This window comes from Chelmon rostratus, chromosome 9, assembly GCF_017976325.1.
Source record: "Chelmon rostratus isolate fCheRos1 chromosome 9, fCheRos1.pri, whole genome shotgun sequence".
In the NCBI taxonomy this organism is placed as follows: domain Eukaryota; kingdom Metazoa; phylum Chordata; class Actinopteri; order Chaetodontiformes; family Chaetodontidae; genus Chelmon; species Chelmon rostratus.
This window is the reverse complement of record NC_055666.1, coordinates 25,374,212-25,386,725: the sequence shown is the minus strand read 5'-3', so window position 1 is coordinate 25,386,725 and position 12,514 is coordinate 25,374,212. Positions and strand designations below refer to the sequence as shown.

Genomic DNA, 12,514 nt, shown 5'->3' with positions numbered 1-12,514 from the left:
CACGTGTTTAGATTTAGAGTGAAACTGGTCTGTAAAAAGACAACTTTTGAATGTATTGTGAGATCCTTCTGGATAAGACTGTAGGTTTCAGCCACGGTGGCTTTCACGCTAGCCCACTTCTTCTATTTTTCTAAAACAAACATGCAACACACACACACACACACACACACACACACACACACACACACAAAACACCCCACTTTCTGTGCATAAGAGAAAAATATACCAGGTGTTCAAAACAGAACTGGAAAAGCTTTCATCAGCTGGAGGGGTAATTGCAGATTATTACTCGTCCTAATGCTTATTAACACGCTGACACGTATCACAGACACTTTTGTCAGCCACTTCTGAAATCTAAAGGTGTCACTCCTGGCTTACACCTGCTACCGAAACAAAACACACACACACACACACACACACCTCAGGTCAAAGTGGACCTCTTCTGAGGCTCTTGGCCTACTGACCTCCAAGATAATGACACCAGAGACCACGAGGCGGAGAGAGGATGTGGGGGAGGGGGAAGGTCCCGGACACCACCGCCCTATGCCTCTGCCAGGAGAGGTCAAAGGTCACGTCACTTTAGAAGGCAGGAGGTAGAGGAGGGTGAAGAACAAATGAGGAAAGGACGGAGGGCAAACCTTGTTGGGTGATACGACATCTGAAAATACTTTTTCCCTTAAAATGTAGAGATTCAAAAAGTTTTTCACCACTGATCAATCCATTGCTGGTTTTGATGATTAACCAATTATTCATCAAACCTTCCGGTAACCAAACTTTAATTTTTCCCAACCAAAACACATTTCATTTATGATATAAAATAGAGAAAAGCAACAAATCCTGAGTAAAATACTCACTTTAACCAGCAAATATTATAATATAATTGACTTAAACGATGGTCGATCATCAGCTCATTTTTGTTTTTATTGATTGATCAATCAAGTAATCCATGAATCACCACTTAACCCTAAATCTGTTATCTTTATTAGAGGATGTGTGCTGTGTATGTACAAATGCTACACATTTTCAACAGCTACCTGTGGACCAAAATATCCTTTTTAGACTAAACAAATGGTAATAATTTCCCCATTTCCATTTCTCAGGGTAAACACATTCAAATGCATCACCCCTCTGTGGTGGAGAAGGGGCTTGCTGCAACAAGGAGGAAGCAATGAGGCATTACATGGGTTTGCTGGTTAACAGGCTCGCAGCGGTGGAGCGCTGCCTTGCTTTTCCAGTTTTAACCACAAACTGTGGGCTGCGGGCCGCAGGCAAAGCCCCGGCAAGTGGCACACAGATCCAGAGATGACAGTTATTACCCATTTACTGTACTGCCGGGCTGCAGTACAAGGCAAGCAAGTAATTAATTCCTCATTTGGCCCATGACGTTCATTTACAAAGGCTATCCGGGCTCGTTAACCTGACAGAGATGCTAAATAGTGCCGTCACTTGTGCATCGCCCTGTTACAGACTTTCAGGAGAAGTTGGTGCAAATGCAGACCTTCGCTGACCCTTGACCACGTTTCATCAAACAGCTGACGGGCCACTAAATAAAAGCCGGCCTGTTAGATTGTCGGCTTGGTTCTTTAAAGAGGGCCTCAGTCCAGAATACTGAATACTTTAGTGTGAAAGGAGCAGGTGAAAGCATGTGAATACTGCTGGAGGTGAAATGATCATCTGAGAATTCTTCACTCTCAGAGTCAGTTTTACACGTCATCTATCTCCTTCTCAGGCCTGACTTCACGCCACGGAGAAGAAGCTAAACTCTCTGAATCATTCACCTGAAAGCTGAGCGGGCAGGAGGCCTCTGGTAATTAGTGTTTAAAAAAAAGCACATTATCTAACTGCTCTGGCTTATAATTGCATCTGCACAAAGACGGCAGAAAAAGTAAGAAAGAAAACTCAGTTTCACGTCTTGTTTGTTGTGTGTTAAACAACTTCCTCTGAAAGTTCAGTGGACCAACTAATAAGACTGAAAAATCACATGCCAAAAAACTCAAGTAATTGTGTTTTTCCTGGAAGCGAAAAGCTAAGTTGAGGCATAAATGACCAAAATAATACTGACAGAATTTAAATCTTGATGTCTTGCTTTGCAGGCTTGGCAGTTTAATCACAAACGTCCTTGCACCAGCAGAACAAGATGTGGGTAAAGTAATGGCTGAATATAAGACAACTGCTCCATGGAAAATCTAAGAAATATGACAGAAACCTAACATTTAATGCATTCAACAACAAATTTCTTAATTTTGGCAAGAAGGCATCTTGTACTAGCCATAAGCTAACTTTATACAACAAGCCAATATAAAAATCAAATGGGTTTAAAGGAGGATCGAGCTCGTAACAACCGGTTTCCAGTTAAGACCAGTACAGAAAGTCAACATGTGTAACTTGTACTGTTGAGACGGACAAGTCACAATTTTAGGAAACACTCATAAGCAACTGAAGACCTCCAATATGGCTGCCAGGGGGCCCAAAGAGGAAACTTCCAGAGCAGCTTTCAGCATCCATCCACCCGATGCGCAGTGTCTTCATTAAACTGGCTGAGCTAACGAGCAAGTTCTTGTTTCTTAGCCCTTCACTGCGCTACATAACAAAAACGCTGAAAATGTGCCACGGAGCACAAAGCGTGACTCTACAAATTAGACTAAATACCAACTAATGTCTGTGATCATGTCACCGACGTTTGGGAAAAACCTTGTTCTCCTTGAATAAAAAGACCTCAAGAACAAAGCAGACACGACATCAAGCTCAACGGCAGAACGAGAGAGAGTGGCCTCCTCAAACAGAGGCTCGCTGGCTGCTTTCTGACGTTTCCTCCCTCTAAAATGTGGCTTAAAATGTGGCTCCGCGTCCGTCAGCCGGGGGTTTTAATGTCAACAGAAAGGCAAAGCATTTCAACTCACACAGCCTGCAGACGACCAGTTACTCAAGACGCTGACATAAAAAAGATAGAATCTGTGAAAGCACAAACAAGGCCATTAATCTTATCTGGAGAGTCTGAACAGTCGGTGTATCCCCACCTGCTGAAGGATATTCATCTGCTCTGATTTACTGTGGATTCTGGTCCTCTGGTCCTAATACTGCTTCATGTAGAGAACTGTTCACCCTAAAAGCTAGATCATATAATGTATATTATACATTTCTGGTATCTTTTATTCCAGTCAGGAGTTTGTGTGTCCTCTAGACGGAACACTAACTCAGACAAAGAGACAATTTCATTACATTGTTTCCACCTGGGTTTTGGTGATTGGACGAATATATCGGCTATCAGCGATTGGCTGAGTGCATCGATGGTTGGGTTTCTTGGCTGATTTTCACATCTCACACTGTGATTGAAGGGTTTATTTGAACCGAACCAGAGTTGGTGATTGTTGGAACAGTGGAAAGATGGTTTGGGTGAGCTTTATTTATTTTGAAGTGTGTTTTTATGATGTGTTAGCAAGACAATTAAGCTCGCCTCAGTGCTGTCAAAGAGAAAAACGTGAATTCAAATTTTTCTGTTTAATAAGAAAACTATGTGTAAGAGCATTTCCTTTATTGACATTGACAAAAAAAAATGGCTTTATTTTGAGCACATCTGCACATTCTGCAGTTTGAAATGAACTGATTTTGTCACAAAATGCCCTGGTTTGAATGGTGGTGTGATCGGACATCTAGACCCTGTTCAGACCGACAACAACGCTGCTTGAAAAGATGGCAGTCTCACTTCATTAAGACGGAACTCAGTCAGGCTTTCGGGTGCCGGTCCACAAGTCCTGGAAGATTTCAACAACCAGGACAAATGGAGAAATTCCAGTCAAATATGATCTGTGTCTATGGACTGGATTTTCTCTTGTTTTTTGTGCCAAAGAGACTCATGAAGACGACAACTTTTGAAACCGGTCCAGTATTGAACGAGAGCGCTGCAACCAGCAGCCGCAAATCCGGCTGCAATGTAATCCCTCCAGGTGTTTGCAAACCATCACAGTACGTCCAATAAAACGGCTTCTTTTCACTGGACATTATGACCAGAGAGACTTAAATATGTCGGGTTTAAACAAACTTTCCTTCTAAAAAAAAAGGCAATTGCTGGACAATGTTTCCTTTGTAATGAGAACAACACGATTCTACTGTTCAGCATGTAATGATAAAATGATTGACATGTGAGAAGCCTTTAAACTCATGGAGCATTTCTAACACTGACCCCTTCATGGTCTGAACGCCACAAATATTTCTATTGGTCTAATCAAGTGTCATTAACCAGGTTTTACCCATCAATGAGTTCCACCTGAATCTGACAGAATTTAAATCACCATTCTGGCGTCACAATGCTGCAGAGTACTGCAACTGTAATCTGATTCACTTCTTCTACAGGAATTCATTTTTCAGTTCTTATCGAATGTTCAAAGAAACCGTGTTGAGGAGGAGAAATTGAGACCAGCGCTGAGGATTTCAGCAGCTTCTCCAAACTGCAGCTTGATTTGTGGGCGAGGGATTCTCCACAGTTGCTCAGTAGCTCATTTAGGAAGCTGCCCGAGATAATTTCCTGTCCAAGAAAAAGACAAATGCGTCTTGTGGCGCTTAAGCCAGCATTGAGGGTTTTTTTCATTATGAAGCAGTGCTGCTCATAAAGAGGCCGTATCCTGCTCGCCCATCCTACAGGGCTGACAGTTTTATCTGGCTGCCCAGTGGGACCATTAACACCGAGCATGGACGCATGTTTTTCGGGTAATGGGTCAAAGTAAACATCCTTCTGATTATATATTGTCATTGTGCATGAGAAATCCTGCTGTAGAACAAAAAAACTCATTACATTTCAATTCATTGGCATTATTGAATTTCAGGTCAGAGGTCAGCTGTCCAGAAAAGCTGCGGGTAATTTGGGGTTTCCCTGCAAAGTAAGCAGAAACCTGACATGAAAGCTGATGCTTGCTGGGTATGTGCAGACTTATGCAACAGCCATATCACATAGTATCTTTGAGTACAGGCCAAGAAGCGTTCAGCTGGCCAAGAACCATCATTCGCGCCGGTGAGGTTCTTCAGTGGGCTTTGACAGGAGTCCAGCAAGATGAGGTTTAGCTTAAAGTGACATCTTCACATAAAAATACAACGCTTTTATGGGCTTAAATTAGAAAGCGAGGCAGAGAAGAGCATCCTTTCACTTCGTACTGAGGTTCAATAGATTTAGACTCTTGTGTCAAGCCAGAATACTTTTCCAAAAAATAAATCCAAAAGAGTGAGTGAAAACCCCATCGAAGGAAAGGCTGGACTTAATGTTACATCTCTTTCCTCTCTGATAGCAAAAAGCATCAGAGTGTCTCTGCTGTTAAAACATAAGCATGCTGGGTTCAGTTTAGCAGCAGCACGTTACTGGATTTGAAGCTAATGAAGTTCAAAACGGCAGAGAAAACACTTGCCCAGTGTGTGCACTTTCAAAATTACAAATTAATTAATTAGCAGGCAACGTGAGTCAAGTGCTTTAACAACCACCCTGTTAGTCAGGTTATGGAGGTTCACACTTTTGCAGTGAAGTTGCTTCACTGCAGCTTGGAGCTGCCAACGTGCACATGATGACGCAGCCTTGTGCAGCTTTAATGTCAACATACAGGAACTGGCCTCGCTTGAACTCAAACACTGACATGATTAACACTCTTTGGCTTCCCTGCACAAAAAGTCTGCTCAGTATGAAGGTCTGTGGTTTACAGCGCACGCATTGATTTTGGTGATGTGCAGATCAAAAGGTGTCTAGACGCCTGCAATACAATTGGGCTAAATTTGGGTGCTAAACATTTTAGAGGTTTAGGTTACTTGCTGTTGCAGCAGCGTTTCAATCACTATATTTAAATGTGAAGCAGGTCTTAACTACACATATTAACGTGCTGCGTAAAACTCCATCGTATCAGGTCACGTCTGTCCTTCTAACCTTGTTTTCTTAGAACAAGTGGAAAAAAGCACTACAAGTGCCGAAACAATATTAGATTAGAACAATTTGGAGAAATATTTTTCTTTCATGCTTTCAAAGATCCAAACATGCTTTAAGGTATAGAAAATAACGTTGCTTCAAATGATAACGAGCATTATTTCTGATATGGTTTTTACCACTTCACAGTTCAATCACCTCGTTGCGATTCATGAATATTACACCTGCTTCTTCTCCCTCATTTAAAAAATAAAATCCAAAATCTTTGATTATGCTAATATTTTTCATTTAAAAAGTTTCACTGCTGGACACCGAGTGTTTCCCATTTCATCATTAAGTCTATTCTCAGTTTGTGCACCGGAGGCTTCACACATCACATCACGCTGTGCGCAGGCTGCATATTAAACCATAACGGACTCTCAGACCGGTTGGGATGTCACAAAATCCTGCTGGTACGCTCGAGTTACACTTCACAACACTGAAGGGGGACTTTAAGGGCTTGAGACAGACAAAAATGAGCGGAAAAGACCGTGCAGCCCTCAAGATGTGGCTGAGACAGACAGCCAGAAGAAACTTTCACTCCTCAACCACATTTGGCCCAGTTTTAACCGAGGCACCTACATCCTTTGACCTGTCAATCACCTCACCATGCTTCCTGTGCTGCAGAGTCCCTTGTGAGAAAAAGTTGAGGAAACCCCAGAATCTGAAGGCAGATTGTGCCCTGATCTGATCAGTCCACCACACAGAAACATATCAGCCACTGTGTGATGGTGAGATTTTAGCTGCCCCCCCCCCCAAAAAAAGAAACTGCACAGACTTGTTGGCTGCTCTCTGCATGCCTCCCCCCCTCACAATGTCACACAAGGCTTGCTGCAGCAGCAGTCTGGCGAGGGGCGACATCCACCCTGAAGAAAAAAAATGCACCAACTTTCTGTCTTGATTTAATCCAAACCTCATGCAGATCCTCCACACACACACACACACACACACACACGCTGAACTTTGGACGGCAGGAGGAAGAGGTTAGCCTAATGGTGGACCAGGAGGGTTTTTTCAAGAACATTCCAGCTCAATGGGAAAGAAGAATTGGTGTTTGGTTGAGAGAGGAACAACAGCATTTAAACATGACGAGACAGGCAGCGAGGCGGCTGCCAGAGCCTCCTCTCCGGTGCGGCTAACCGTGTGCATCCCGGCTAGCGTCAAAGCCGCCTTTACGATGCACGTTTCCCCTTAAAACCCCCATCCCCGGTGTGCAACTGCAGGGCCCGGCGCCGCCATACACCACCACATAGACACATAAAACAACACGTATAGCATGCCCCGTAGCACCAAGCGGAAAGAGACATGCGAAAAATGAGGAGGAGGGGGCACAAACCGGGACCGTACACCGGCGGTAGACCCGCCGAGGACGGAACATCAAGAGACCGAGTGTAGTTAGACGAACTAACCTGTTCGGGAGCAGCACGGTCCGCTGGATATTGGGTTGAATCCGAGTTAAATCCACTATCAGTAAAACAAAGAGGCGAAAATGACCGAGCGGCTGCGGAACAGACCGAAACAGCACTCCTGGAGCAGCGTTGCGCATGCGCAGAGCTCAGCCGGAGGTGGAGGAGGTGGTGGGAGAAGAGGGGGGTGGGGTGAGCGAGTGCAACTAATTTTTAGAATTGATCCGCTGAGTGTGTCATTCATTATTCATTTCAAGGAAGTGGACTCAGTGCGTGGCTGTTCTTTCATGCAAAAATCAACACAGCATGCTACAAATAATCAGCGGTGGAGAAAGTGTTAAGGTATTTTACTGAAGTAAAAATACTAAGACCACAGTGGAAAAATACTCTAGTACAAGTTAAAGTCCTGCATTGAAAACGTTATGTAAGTATAGAAGAAAAACAGAGCACGTAGTTAAAGTCAAAAGTAGAAGTACTCAATCCTCTTTGACTGTTTTGTGTTGATCTTCAACTAATGATTATTTTCATTATCGATTTAACTGTTTCCTTGATTAACTGATCAATTGTTTGATTTGTCAAACAGAAGATAAAAGTCAGAAATGTCCCAGTGAGAGACACACTCAGATGTCTCGTTGTGTCCTACAAACAGTCCAAACCTCCAAATTATTCAGTTTATTGTCATTTTAGACAAAGAAAAGCTGCAAAATTTCACATTCGAGAAGCTGGAAACATGAAAGGTTTCAGGTATTTTTGGATTAATTAAAAATAACCATTTCATTAATTTATTATTTTTACAAATTACATTACAAATCTTAATTTGTAATGTAACTAAAACTGACAGATAAATGTAGTGACACACAAAGTACAATGCGTCTCTGAAATGTGGTGGAGTAGAAATAAAGCATCATGAAATTGGACTACTCAATTAAAGTACTAATACTTCAAATTTATACTACAGTACTTGAATACATGCATTTAGCTACACTCCACCACTACAAACAAAAAATCTGTTAGTTACTCTGTCTCAAATACATAAATAAACATTCATTTTATAAACATAAACAAACACAATCATTAATTCAGTAAAATCTGCACAACAGCCAAGATATATTCACAGGAATGTTACTGTGCTCTCGTTATAATGTGACACATATGAGAGGCTGGTAGTGAACAAATTTCAAAACAAATAAAAGTTGTTAAAACCTCAATGTCTGTGACAAATTTAATCGGCAATCCATCGGATATTTGTTGAGATTTTTCACTCTGAACCAAGATCAGCCATTAGATTGCTTTGTTCCCAGTCTCACGGAGTCTCTACAGTGCTCAGAAAAAAAAACAAAAACTGAACAGTTACAATTCCAATGGAGCAAAATCCATCTGCTGAGGAAGATGATCAAAAGCTCCAGAGCAGCTACCTAATGCCAAAGGACCCTGTGGTGAGACTGTTTGGTCAATTACATAAGAAAGAAAAAGAAAAAAAAAAAAGAAGAAGAAAAGAAGATGCTCTGCATACTTAGTAAAGTTATAAAAAGAAATATGAAGAGGTGAAAATTTGCACCTTGGCATAAGTTGGCAGCTCAACATCAGATAGAAAACAGCGCTTTGTCCTTTAAATAGTTGATTTAAAACCCTAAAAACCCAAACATCCCAACTCCAAACTTCACCTACAATCTTTCATGCTTTCAGAAGCATTACTCACAGGAGGAAGCTGTAAACACCAACGGTGCAGTTTCTTTCTGCGGTTGATAGAAAAGTAACGGATCCCACCAGGTTAATTGGCAGAAATGCTATATTTGGAATAAGGACTAAAAGTGATTCCAAGCTTTGAGGTGGTTGGAAATGGGCTTGGTTTGGTTCAACTCGGGGATGGTTGGGGTTACATAAAGCTTTGGTGTGGTTACGGTGAGGGTAAGAGCACGGGTGGGATTTTGGTCTCTGCTCAGAATTGATGGCATCCTTAAAAACATGCGGTCAAACGCTTGTCATGAAATACGGCACGCTGCGTAATCCTAACTGGAAATAATGATGGTGAAACAGAACGTTGCCACAGTTACCACGATCTCAGTTTTAGCACAACCACATCTGGTGACCCTCAGAGGTTTTAAATCTTTGACATTTCCATCTGTGAGTCAACACCGTGCTGCAGCCACGCTTCTACACACGAAGAGTTTTGCATAAAAAACATGCAAACAGCTCATGAAATATGATGCTTTTAATGAATGAATCTAGTCAACAGTTTATACAAATACAGCTGAAATGATTAGCTGATTAACAAAATGACTTTTAAAATTGCTGAAGGTAATTCTTCATGTAGAAATATTTCACAGCTCCAGCTTCTCAGATATGAGGATATTCTGAATTTCCTTTGAATGATTTTGAGGTTCGGCTGTCGGTTGGACGACACAAACATTGTGAACGTGTCACTCTGGGCTCTGGGACATTGTGACGACATTTCTCACTTCTTTCTGAATTTTTATGAACCTAACAATCAATCGATTAATGGAGCAGACATGAAAACCATTCAAAATAAGCCCCACCTCAACCAACTACAACAGTAAATTCCGGCTTTCATATTAATGCATGAGGAATAACAATCTAATTATACAATATGTAATAATATCACAGTCACAGGGGACATTTTCTACATTGAGTACTTTTAATTTCAATACTTTAAGTACATTTTCCTTTTTATACTTAGTTTTACTTAGTTACCTTTACAATGCAGGAGTTTTACTTGTAACAGAGTATTTTTACAATGTGGTATCAGTACTTTTATTTGAATAAAAGATCTGAATAATTCCTCCACCATTGTGTAACACCGTGTATCAACTGCAAGTACTTTAAAAACATAAAGGGCAGGGTCAACCTATAAATGAAGCATTTCCATGAAAAGTTTGTCAATGTCTTAATTTTGAATAAAGTTAATATGTTATTCCTTTGTGTTTGTAGCCTGTTTCATTGTTGCTCTTTCAAATGAACCAAAATCTTAAATATAATCCACTTTCGATCATTTATAAATGTATATTACAGTGCTCAAATTATCGGTGAATCAGTTGTGTTGTGTTATGGGTTCTTGTTGTTACTGTTGTTGTTAGTGCTGAACATGAAGTGGAGTTATGGCTCAGTTGTGGCTGTTTCATTTAGTATCGCTTTCTATTTAAATGAGATGACTTGAGAAGCAGAACTGAGGAAAAGTGACTGTTTAGGTGAGGGAGGTGTGTTGTTCAGCCCAGTGCAGTCAGTGAAGATGAAGAAGTGAAGACCTCTCACTCTGTTCCTGTTACAAGAAATACATCACCAGTCGGAGGAGAGCACATTATTCGATATTGCATGGATGTTTTTACACAAAATCGGGCAACAGGTATAGGTGTGTTTTCTACTCCTAATGAAGTGCAAACGCTGAAAGAGGACATGAAAAACGAGAAGAAACACAAAGACTGCTGGTAAAGATGGAGAACACAGCACCAGATCCAAACATACATGTGCAATAATTGTTGTCCTGTATATCGTTCAAATGTCCAATATGGCATCAGTATGCACTAATGTTTGGTAGACTTTCAAATGGGACACAAATATTTTACCAGGCCGTGGCACAGGTTTGTTTAGTAATCAGTAACCACTCAGATGATCAAAACCACCTGGGAGAAAGACAAATATCCAAATCTCAGAGAAATTATGGGAGAGCACGCTGAGGCATATTCACATTAGAACTACATCAGAATAGCAGGTGTCATTTGTCAAATATGATTGTAACCGACAGTGATTTATGATCCCTGAGTCACTGCACACCACTTGCTTCAGGATATGATGCTTTAATAAGTCTTTTAATTCACTGTTTTCCTTCATCTTATTTCATTGTAGCTCACGAAAATTACCTGTCCAGGACTGACCTCTGCAGATCAGGATGGCCGAATAGTCTGGATTAACTGTTCAGTTCAGCAAAGTCCTCACAGAAAGTTATGTCTGTATTGCATTAACTGACTGCAGAACTGTGGAACAGTAATTGCGATAAAGGCTGGTCACATCATTACTCTTCATTCATTTACAGTGGTGAAATGTAGCTAAGTATATTTACTCAAGTACTGTGCTTAAGCACAGATTTGAGGTACTTTGTTCTCCTTGAATATTTCCATATTATAAAACTTTATACTTCCACTCGACTACATCTCACAGGCAGATGTTGTATTTTTTACTCCACTACATTTTTCTGACTGCTTTAGTTACCAGTTAGTTTTCAGATTTAAATTTTTCATACCTTTCTTGTCCAGTGAAAGCCACGTACCACCTAATGTGTTGATTCTGAATGTGCATGTTTCTAGTTGCATGTTCCTGCATGGGTTGATTAAATAATCCTACCTCTTAAAACAAACTATTAAATCAATGCAGTATAAATTAAATGCATTGTCAACATGTGAAAACAGGGCTGTTTTTCTGAGCTCATGAAAACCTAGAAACATATGATGATCTTATAGAATATGATGCATTGCATCTAGATTAAACCAGCCTAACTAACAGTATATAAAGGGATTAAAATGAGCTCAATATTAATATTATTATTGATCTACAGCAGTAAAATGCAACATACACATTGATGCCGCTGGAACATTAATCCACAAACATCAGATATTTAACAATAAAACACTGACAGGGAACATTTTACAGCACAATGAGTACTTTTACTTTTAATACTTTACATAAATGTTGCTAGTCATACTTATATACTGTGTTTTGAGTGCAGGACTATTACTTGTAGTGTCGTATTTTCACAATGTTAAACTCTCACTATTGGCAGTTGAAAAGCAGCAGTTGTACAAACTGCCTGCAGGTTAATACATAATTTCAATCAGAGTCTGTGATTATCTGCACACCTGTTTTTTGAGTAATTACCTCACTGGGGAGTGCACTGGAGTCCAGCACACAGGCTGTTGATCAGTTACAAAGGCCACTACCTGGAGGTGAGGAGGCCCACAAACTGTTCAGGGCTAGGCGCTGATGGACAAGCTAGTGAGACACTGTTCAGACGTTGAGAGGACTACATTTATTGTGTCATTCCTGACATTTTGTAGTCCGTATGGTCAATACTGAGGGGCATCTGTTTTAGCGACAGAGTGGTTCATCCTGCTCGCAGAGGATCTTTGGTACAGTACGACACACCCGGCGGCTGACCCGAAAC

General features: G+C 40.9%; 1 protein-coding gene across 1 annotated transcript in view; it reads right to left on the bottom strand.

Moving 5' to 3' along the window:
• The window catches only part of LOC121611832 (polycomb group RING finger protein 3), a 51,485-nt gene extending 44,031 nt beyond the window's left edge, over positions 1-7,454 (bottom strand). Inside the window, exon 1 of the mRNA XM_041944537.1 lies at positions 7,345-7,454. The gene's annotated coding sequence lies outside the window, so the exon portion shown is untranslated. The remainder of the gene's footprint in view (positions 1-7,344) is intronic.
• Between the last annotated feature and the right edge of the window lie 5,060 nt (positions 7,455-12,514).